Source organism: Bos taurus, chromosome 6 (genome assembly GCF_002263795.3).
Source record: "Bos taurus isolate L1 Dominette 01449 registration number 42190680 breed Hereford chromosome 6, ARS-UCD2.0, whole genome shotgun sequence".
NCBI lineage: Eukaryota > Metazoa > Chordata > Mammalia > Artiodactyla > Bovidae > Bos > Bos taurus.
In genome coordinates, this window is record NC_037333.1 from 64,985,889 (window position 1) to 64,997,310 (window position 11,422).

Below are 11,422 nucleotides of genomic sequence, written 5' to 3' on the forward strand. Positions count from 1 at the left end.
TTGACTTTTCTTACCTCACTCAGATCCCAAAATGTATCTTTATATCCATTGCCCTACCTAGATCCCTTCACTTACCCTTCTCTTATTTTGTTGAACTAATTTGGAAAAAAAAAAAAACCCAATCCTGTTTGAATGCAACTCTCAATATATTTAGTGCTGGCAACTGAGCAGTTTCACATGCCTGGAGAGAAACACAAAATGTCATGCCCAAAACCCTCAAGTGTACTCTGTTTCAGGGCAATTTCATTATATTTCTTTAGATAACTTTCATCTTTCATTCTACTCCATGATATTTCATACACTCTTGTCTCTCCTCAGACACCCACAACCACTGTCTGCCTCCATCTCTGCTGTTATGTTGCTTTTCAGGGAAAATAGAAGCAAAAAGATAAGAGGGAGTTTTTACATGCTCCCATCTTCTACCTGTACACTGGCCTCTGTTCCATCCTGTCTACTCAAGGATGCAACTTCAGTTAGTTACCCCAAGCGCTGCAGAGTGTGAATATTTGCCTGAATACAGGCTCATTCCCATTAGACAATCATACTATAACATACTTCATTAAAAATAAGCAGACAATAACCCAAATCCTTCTCTCTCTCTTCTTCTTGAATACAGAAGGGAATCTTTCTCTATTCTACTATGTACTTGATGTTTAGTGGCTAAGTCAAATCCAACTCTTTTGTGACCCCATGGACTATAGCCTGCCAGGCTCCTCTGTCCATGGGACTCTCCAGGCCAGCATACAAGAATGATTGCCATTTCCTTCTCCAGGGGATCTTCCTGACCCAAAGATCAAACCTGTGTCTCCTGCATTGGCGAGCGGGTGCTTTACTATTGAGCCACCTGGGAAGCCCATATTCTCCTATAGTTGGTGCCTAATCAGTTTGCTTCTCTTTTAGCAATCAGTTCAGTTCAATTCAGTCACTCAGTCATGTCCGATTCTTTGTGACTCCATGGACTGCAGCACACCAGGACTCCCTGTCCATCACCAACTTTTAGAGTTTACTCAAACTCATGTCCATTGAGTCAGTGATGCCATCCCACCATCTCATCTTCTGTCGTCTCCTTCTCCTCCCACCTTCAATCTTTCCCAGCATTGGGTGGGGTCTTTTCAAATGAATCAGTTCTTTGCATCAGGTGGCCAAAGTATTGCTTTTAGCAATATTCTTCAGAAAAGATTCTACCCTCAAATTTTCCATTATTTGTCTTTCAGTTTTTTTTTTCTTAATTGATTTTTTTGAAGGATAATTGCTTTACATAATTTTGCTGTTTTCTGTCAAACCTCAACATGAATCGGCCATAGATATTGGACTCGTATCAGCCCTTTTAAAAAGAGCACATCTCAGTGAAACAATGGCCTGCACATTGGTATATGTAAGGATCAGTTACCTCTCAGAATTCACTTCCTGCCTCAACAGCATTTGAAACTTGCTCACACGACCTCCTTGTGATACTCTCTTTACCTGACCTCTAGACAGTACTTCGTCTAGTTAGTGCCTACTTCTCTGGCCATCACTTCTTTGTCTCCTTTGCTGAATGTTTCTCATCTTGTCTACCTTCAAACTTCAGACTAACCAAGACTCTGCCCTCAGACTGTATTTCCTTACTCTCTATGCTCACTCTGTAGGTAACCTCACCCATTTATGGCTTTAAATACCATCTGTGTACTGACCCTCTAGTCTGTGTCTCTATCTTAGTACAGTTCCTGAATTCCAGACTCATATATCTATGTTTACTTGACATTTCCATTTGGGTATTTAGTAGGCACAGCAAGTCAATCATGTCCAATACTGAACTCCTGGTCGTCATTCCCCAAATATGCTCTTCACATGGTCCTCTCCAGCTGTGTAATGGATAAGTTCATTCTTTACATAGTTTGGATCCAAACTGCAGAGTCCTTGTTGCCACGCCTCTTTCATCCAATGTATCTGTAAAACTTCTGTTCTTATCCCCCAAATATCTAGAATTCTTCCCACACTCACTAACTCTACCATTTAGTCTGAACTAAACTCTATTAGTTGGACTATTAAAATTGCTGGTAAGTGTTTTCTCTACATCTCTCCTGGCCTCTCTGCATCTATTCCCTACCCACCCACATTTCTGTGTAAGAGGTGCTTCTGCTTTCCTCCCAACCACTCACAAACTAAGCTAACTGCACAACTGGATCTCAGGAGATAAGGAGTGGACCCCAGATCTCTCTCTCTCTGTATACATATACACTGGTTAGAATTATAATTCTAACCAGTTTTGTGAATTTTTTATTTCCTAAAGTCACTTAAATGATGCTTCCAACCAGAGTAATATATGCCACTGTTGTTCAGTCGCTGAGTCGTGGCCAACTCTTTGCCATCCCATGGACTAAAACAACACCATTGTTGTTTCCTGTCCCTCACAGAGTAATATATACATTTGATTAAAACCTCCAATGGTAAAGAGATCTGTACTGAAAGTTAAACACTACTTCTCACCCCTAAGTTGCTCCATCTCAGAGGCAAAAATGTTTCAACCTTTAACTATTTTCTGTAACAGTTTTCCCTCTTATTCCAGCAAAATGTACATATTCTTATTTTCCAGTTACTTTATTTCAAATGTTATCTACAGATTTCCTGCTCTGAGGGTATAGGTCTCTTACAACTCAACCCTACTGTCTATCTCATCAGTCCTATTTAATTTTATCACTATTTCTACTTGAATGAATAAATAGTGCATGCATGATTATAGCTAGGTAAATATTTTGCCCTAGAGAGCCAAGTAGGGTAATTCTTATTCCATTCTGTTTCTTTTACAGTATTTTCTTTTTCTCTAAAGTTTTAATTATCTTGCATTTTCTTGATTATATCCTGAAATTTTTTTTTTAAACACTCATGGTGTCAAAAATTCTACTGAAGTCATCTCTCTCTCTACTTCTTTAAAAAAAAATTAGGTGTTTCCAGTTTTATTGAGAAATAATTAACATGCATTACTGTATAAGTTTAAGGTGGGCAGCATGATGGTTGATTCGCATATATTGTGACATGATTACCACAATAAGTTTAGTTAACATCCATTATTTTATATAGACAAAATAAAAAGGAAAGATAAAAACTCCTTGTGAGGAGTTCCAAGGATCTACTCTCTTAATAACTTTCTTATGTATCATACAGCGGTGTTAACTGTAGTCTTCATGTTGTACATTACATCCCTGGTATTTACTTACCTTGTAACTGGAAGTTTGTACTTTTTGACCATCTTCTTCTAATCCCTCCTCCCTTAACAATTAGTTCCCCTAAAGACCTCCCTGTTAGAGTCCTTATTTTCTTGTTGATAGAATTTTTAACAAAAATATTTATCTAAGTTTCATTTGACCACCTATAACAAAGAATGATCTGTATAAGAAATTACTTGATCAACTACAAAGAGTGAAAAATGCATGATACTATTATTACTAAACTAAGAACTAAAAAGCCTCTTTATACAAATGAAAGAGGAAAATTAAAAATTTGGCTTAAAGCTCAACATTCAGAAAAGTAAGATCATGGCAACTGGTCCCATCATTTCATGGCAAACAGATGGGGAAACAATGGAAACAGTGAGAAACTCTATTTTGGTGGGCTCCAAAATCACTGCAGACAGTGACTGAAGCCATGAAATTAGAAGACGCTTGCTCCCTGGGAGGAAAGCTATGACCAACCTAGACAGCATATTAAAAAGCAGAGACATTACTTTCCCAACAAAGGTCCATCTAGTCAAAGCTATGGTTTTTCCAGTAGTCATGTATGGATATGAGAGTTGGACTATAAAGAAAGCTGAGCGCCAAAGGATTGATGCTTTTGAACTGTGATGTTGGAGAAGATTCTTGAGTGTCCCTTGGACTGCAAGGAGATCCAACTCCAATCCTAAAGGAAATCAGCCCTGAATATTCATTGTTAGGACTGATGCTGAAGCTGAAACTCCAATTCTTTGGCCACCTGATATGAAGAACTGACTCCTTGGAAAAGACCCTGATGCTAGCAACAATTGAAGGCAGGAAGAGAAGGGGAAGACAGAGGATGAGATGGTTGGATGGCATCACAAACTTGATGGACATGAGTTTGAGCAAGCTCTGGGAGTTGATGATGGACAGGGAATCCTGATGTGCTGCAGTCCATGGGTTCCCAAAGAGTCGGACATAGCTGAGTGATTAAACTAAACTGATTACTACTATCATTATTAAAGTTGTTATTCTCATGTTAAGTTATCAAACCAGCTTCACAAATACAAGATTCTAAATTGAAGACTGCAGAGAGGGAAAACTCTTCCATCAATAATTGCCCAGCCAACCCAGATTAATATCTGGCTGGTAGGCAGTATAGTATTTAAAAAACACAGTCTTTGTAATAGAAAGACCAGGATTTGAAACTTGGATTTTTTTCTAAGATACATTAGCTGTTGTATCAAACCCAGGAATAAAACAAAAATTCACCTCTAAGTATGGTTTTTATTTTCTCCTGTAATTTGACTTGCATTCTAGATTGAAAAGTTCTGATTTTTTTCCAGCTGAGTATCTTGAGAAACTTTCTCATTTAGGATACTGTGGGAAACTAAGAGAAACACCATCTGTTGACATTGTGAAAACAGACACCACAGATTAGGAGTTTGAACATTTTCTTTTTTTAAGATTATTTATTTAAAATATTTCTTACTCTTCCTCTATCTTACTCTAGCCCCTTTGATTGCTGAGGTATCAAGTCAAAGCTTGCACACTATGTTTGGGAAAAAATTGTTAAGAAGATTTACTTCATTACTGAGTTTCCTAAAGGATATGCTCTGGAAAAATATCTTAAGTCCCTTCTCAGGAAGCACTTCCATAGTATTGCTGTACACACTGGCTGCCCTAAAACTCACTCCATCATTTTCACTGCTGCTCAGTAAAATGTCAATTTTAATTATCCCTAAGCCACTCCTATCCAGCCGTTCATTTTAACTTCTAATCCCTGGTGTTTTTTGCTGTTGATATAATCAAGAACTATTGAGTTCAGTGACAAATTTTAAAAATTAATTTATTCAACATTATTGAAAAGACACCAAATTTTTGTTATTTCTCACTCAGGATTATTTTTCTATAGAAATCCAAAAGTTTTGGGGTTTTGTTTTGTCTTATTTTTGTTGTTTGTTTTCAGGAATTCTATCAGTATCTCCTCATGGAGGCCATACTTAAATAAAACCAGGCATATATTCAAATGTATTTCCAAAGTAGTGTTCCTATCTTTTACCTAATAGTAAAATGACTCTCTGCAGTGTTCATCTGATCATTTCTTTTCATCAGGAATTTCTCCTGAGTTTGGGAGGGAGGAAAAACAGCCATGCTTGCTAATAGCTGGTCACTGGCACCTGTTAAAATATGAATTGGTATTCATAGCCTCTAGTTCTTCCCCTTTACAAAAGAAAGTTGTTTGGAAAGATAATCTGATAATTCTCTGACCCAAAGGTAAGAAGCAGAAAAATGCAGCTCATTCAGCTTGATGGATTCCCTTGCTGGTAGCACAGAGGGTATAAGACAGGAGAGACTGGAGCCACTGGACAGGACTGAAGGCTGAGCATGACTCCACTTCTCTATGACAAGTTCCTCTACTTAGTTTTATTCAACTGTTCTCCAACTTGCTGTGAGAAATGATAATAATAAGAAGTACTACTTGACATTTGCAAAGTACCATATTTTTTTCATTTTTCATTTTATTTGACTCACTCTGTAGAGGACAGATTAATTTATCCCATTTACAGAGGAGGAAATTGAGACATGAAAAGATGAAGTGAGATAGTTTGAGATATTTACCTGGAAGGATTGATGCCTGAGTGTTAAATCACATCAGTCATGGTCCACTGTTTGTGACTATGGGACTGCAGCCTGCCAGGCTCTTCTATCCATGGACTTCTCCAGCCATGAATTCTGGAATGGGTTGTCATTTTCTCCTCCAGGGAATCTTTCCAGCCCAGGAATTGAACTTGCATCTCCTGTGTCTCCTGCATTGGCAGACAGATTCTTTACCACTGAGACACCCAGGAAGGATTGATAGAAGGATTAAATAGGATAAATATAGCATCAGGCTTAGAGTAAATATTCAAAAATACTACTTTACAGGGGACTCAGATAAAGCTCAGATTAGAGCTGAACTACTCTCTCTTCACTAAACTACATAAAACTTGGCTAACACAGATTTTCAAATTAAAATATGTTTTTCTACACAACTAGACACAAATACATTTTATCTTGAGAATTTGAAAATGAAACAAGGTCCATCTATTTTTCTTTGTAGTTTTTTCTGTTTCTCTTCTTCTGAATTGATTTTCTCCTTCTGTCTATTTTTAAAACACTTAGCTGTTTCACTTGTTTTCTAAATAAGAGTTTTAAATTACATTATTTATATCACGTTTTTCAAAATTAAAATAAGAAACATAAATATTATTGATTTTATACTGTTAAAGCCAAATTCTTAAAGTGTGCCATACATATTTTTAACTTTAAACTTTATTAATAATAGGATGAAAAGTTCAGAAAGACACTGGTAAACTGATTGTTAAAGTTTCATCATAATAAATTTTTTTTTTAAAAAACTATATTGCTTTATTCATTCCATCTTGCACAAAATAAGCATTCAAATATTTACCGACTGGATAAATTTAAGACTTCAAATTATATTTTTCCCTTAATTTAAAGCCAATAATTAATTGCTCTTTTCCCCTGAAATTATAATCTGAGGGAAAAGCGGCCTATCACAACAGATAGGCAGATTACCACTCTTAAAAATCAAAAAAGTATATGAAATTTTAAAAGATTTATTTTCCAATCAGTCACTTGATAAATTTAGCATGGACAATAATTGAGAAAACTTCGTTACTATACCATATTCATTGTACAGAAATGCAGAGTTAGGTGAGCATATGTTGAAACGGTCACCTTTATGCAAGTACCTTGTATTGGTTATGCCCACTAGAGAATGGGGAGAGAGATTCTGGGGGCTACTTTGGCATCAAAAAGTTTTATGATTTGTGCAGCAATTTTCTTTAGGAATTATGAATTCAGCTTGTATTTCTTTCCTGTAAAATTTGAAGTCATAATAAATTATTTTTGTCTGGGATGTTTTGTAGCAACAGTGCCCTTTTAAGATAAAGTAATTCTAAGCTGCAAATATATACATTCACATAAACACCACTATAATTAAAATCACTGCTGTGCTGTGCTTAGTTGCTCAGTTGTGTCCAACTCTTTGCATGTCCGACTATTTGCAACCCCATAGACTGCAGCCTGCCAGGCTCCTCTGTCCATGGGGATTTTCCAGGCAAGAATGTTGGAGCTGGTTGCCATGCCCTTCTCCAGGGGATCTTCCCAACTCAGAGATTGAACCCAGGTCTCCCACACTGCAGGCAGATTCTTTATAAACTGAGCCACCAGGGAAGCCCAAGAAAACTGGAGTGGGTAGCTTATCCCTTCTCCAGGGGATCTTTCCAACCCAGGAATCACACCAGAGTCTCCTGATTTGTAGGTGGATTCTTTACTAGCTGAGCTACCAGGGAAGCCCATAAGAAAATCAGTAGTAGATATAAAAGTCAGTTTTACAGTGGCATCTAATAAAAATGATACATACAATTCTTAAATACTTTAACTTAAAAAATACATGTGCTTTTACTTGCCAATATTTTGATATAGAGAGGCCAATGAAGCATTTTCTTTGAATTTAAAGTTTTATATTATCTCTCTTACATGAATCATATCTTCAATATACCATTTAGTTCCACTTATCTATTTTTCTTTCTTTATGGATTTCATTTTGTATCCCTCCTTCCTGCCTTCTTTTCCTTCCTCCCAGTATAATGAGAACTTGAAGAGACAAGTAAACTAATTTCAATTCAAAACTTATTACAATTCACGTCTTGGTTCCAATCCTTCATTAATCTTTATAATTTCACCCTACATTTTAGCTATCTTATTAGTGAACTGAATTCAGATCTACTTGCCTGAGTAGACAGCAAAGCCAGTCTACTGACACTTATCTACTGTCTGTGGTGAAGGAATATATAGTGTTTATTGCAGGGTGACAAGCATGGAGAATGGGTAGCTAATGCTCAGAAGACCTGAACTCCCCAGTGGCTTTCAAAGAAGAATTTTTAAAGTCAACATTTAGAGTGAGAGTTGCAGTTCATAGACTTTCTTCTGATTGGTTGGTGGTGAACTAACACAGTGATGTTCTGGGATCTTAATCATCAACCTTCTGGTTCCAACCAGTCTGGAGTCTACCTGTTCATGTTCAGTATGCAGTCACCATCCTCCAACTAGGTAGGAGTCTTAGTTTCTGCAAGACAACTCAAAGACATGTGTCAGATTATGCCTCTCCCCTGAGGAGAAACTAGGACTCTGCTTTACCCCTGAACTATTTAACCTATCATTATTTTGATTGCTGGACTGTTTTTCCTTTATTTCGTTGTTCCCTCACTTTCGTAATTAGTAACTGCCTGAATCTGCTCTTTGGAACTCAGGAAAAGTTGTGAAGACTAAACCCCTTTTCTATAACAAGAAACAAGGAACATAGAAGGGTTTTTGTACCCTAGTGAGCCCTGTTCAGTCTCCTCTTTGATTTTTTTCTTTTAATTCTCTTAAATGCTGATGGGAACGGGATGAGACAAGAAAAGGAATAAAGTTTTGGGTAGAGAGATAATCATCAACTCAGCAGGGTAATTCAGTTTGGAGGACTTGGTTTTAATCTCTTTAACATCAAATCCTCAGAATTATTTTAGCAACCTATATTCATCAACACTTAGCAATGCAGTATATTCTGTTTTAATATTATATCAATTTACAAATATTTCAAGTTAACTATTACCCTAATAAATGCAATTGCCATATATAATTGGTTGGGAACAAATGCTATCTTGAGAAGCATCTTAATCCAAAAAAGAGTAGAAAGGCACAGACATTACAAACAGAAGACTATGCTGCTGCTGCTGCTGCTAAGTTGCTTCAGTCATGTCCAACTCTGTGCAACCCCATAGACGGCAGCCCACCAGGCTTCCCTGTCCCTGGGATTCTCTAGGCAAGAACACTGGAGTGGGTTGCCATTTCCTTCTCCAATGCATGAAAGTGAAAAGTGAAAGTGAAGTCGCTCAGTCGTATCCAACTCTTAGCGACCCCATGGACTGCAGCCTACCAGGCTCCTCCATCCATGGGATTTTCCGGGCAAAAGTACTGGAGTGGGGTGCCATTGCCTTCTCCGAGAGAAGACTATGCTGCTGCTGCTGCTAAGTCGCTTCAGTCATGTCCCACTCTGTGCGACCCCATAGACGGCAGCCCACCAGGCTCCCCCATCCCTGGGATTCTCCAGGCAAGGACACTGGAGTGGGTTGCCATTTCCTTCTCCAATGCATGAACGTGAAAAGTGAAAGTGAAGCCGCTCAGTCGTGTCCTACTCTAGCGACCCCATGGACTGCAGCCTACCAGGCTCCTCCGTCCATGGGATTTTCTAGGCAAAAGTACTGGAGTGGGGTGCCATCGCCTTCTCTGAGAGAAGACTATAGCTGGAAGCAACTGCTGACTAGGATCATGAGTCAATACATTTTAAGGGAAGAATGAGAAACATTCAAGCCAATTGTTAAGAGGCCACATAAGAAAGCATTTTCTGTAATTACTTTCAAAGCATTTAAGACTTTTTAGCAAAAATAAACTTAATAAATAAAATATTCTTCAGAGACTGGATTTGAATAAATCTAATGCACACTCCAAACATCTGGGCCATCCACAATACAACTCCATACCTATGTTTTAAGGCAAACTAAATGTAAGTAAAGTAATGCTTAAAATTACAATACATGAACCATGAACTTCCAGATGTTCAAGCTGGTTTTAGAAAAGTCAGAGGAACCAGAGATCAAATTGCCAACATCTGCTGGATCATTGAAAAAGCAAGAGAGTTCCAGAAAAACATCTGTTTCTGCTTTATTGACTATGCCAACACCTTTGAATGTGTGGATCACAATAAACTGTGGAAAATTCTGAAAGAGATGGGAATACCAGACCACCTGACCTGCCTCTTGAGAAAACTGTATGCAGGTCAGGAAGCAACAGTTAGAACTGGACATGGAACAACAAACTGGTTCCAAATAGGAAAAGGAGTACGTCAAGGCTGTATGTTGTTACCCTGCTTATTTAACTTATATGCAGAGTACATCATGAGAAACGCTGGGCTGGAGGAAGCACAAGCTGGAATCAAGATTGCCAGGAGAAATATCAATAACCTCAGATATGCAGATGACACCACTCTTATGGCAGAAAGTGTAGAAGAACTGAAGAGCCTCTTGATGAAAGTGAAAGAGGAGAGTGAAAAAGTTGAGTTAAAGCTCAACATTCAGAAAACTAAGATCATGGCATCCAATCCCATCACTTCATGGCAAATAGATGGGGAAACAGTGGAAACAATGACAGAATTTATTTTTCTGGGCTCCAAAATCACTGCAGATGGTGATTGTAGCCATGAAATTAAAAGAAGCTTACTCCTTAAGGAAAGTTATGACCAACCTAGACCACGTATTAAAAAGCAGAGACATTACTTTGCCAGCAAAGGTCCATCTAGTCAAGGCTATGGTTTTTCCAGTAGTTATGTATGGATGTAAGAGTTGGACTATAAAGAAAGCTGAGCACTGAAGAACTGATGCTTCTAAACTGTGGTGTTGGAGAAGACTCTTGAGAGTCCCTTGGACTGCAAAGACATCCAGCCAGTCCATCCTAAAGGAGATCAGTCCTGGGTGTTCATTGGAAGGACTGATATTGAAGCTGAAACTCCAATACTTTGGCCACCTGATGTTAAGAGCTGACTCATTGGAAAAGACCCTGATGCTGGGAAAGATTGAGGGCAGGAGGAGAAGCGGACAGCAGAGAATGAGATGATTGGATGGCAATACCGATTTGATAGACATGAGTTTGGGTAAACTCCCGGAGGTGATGATGGACAAGGAGGCCTGGCGTGCTGCAGTTCATGGGGTTGCAAAGGGTCAGATACTACTGAGCAACTGAACTGAACTGAAGTGTAGGTAAGTTTGTTAACAACTCATAAAACAGCTTTTTTCACAATGGACCATTTAGACACCACTTTATAGGTTGTGGGGGCTTCCCTGGTGGCTCAGAGGTTAAAGCATCTGCCTCCAATGCAGGAGACCCTGGTTCGATCCCTGGGTCGGGAAGATCCCCTGGGAAATGGTAACCCACTCCAGTATTTTTGCCTGGAGAATCCCATGGACGGAGAAGCTTGGTAGGTTACAGTCCATGGGGTTGCAAAGAGTCGGACACGACTGAGGGACTTCACCTTCACCTGCACCCTTATTGGTTGTGGAGTTTGAATGTGTGAGTTCCACTTTCAGTACTGCTAAAGTATAGTTTAGACAACCAGATCAATCTCATTTTTTTGGAGGTTTACATAA

At 38.5% G+C, this 11,422-nt stretch overlaps 1 non-coding gene across 1 annotated transcript; it reads left to right on the top strand.

Moving 5' to 3' along the window:
- Positions 1-11,113: 11,113 nt before the first annotated feature.
- TRNAW-CCA (transfer RNA tryptophan (anticodon CCA)) lies at positions 11,114-11,185 on the top strand. Its single transcript has one exon. It is a non-coding gene; the product is annotated as a tRNA-Trp (tRNA).
- Positions 11,186-11,422: the final 237 nt, after the last annotated feature.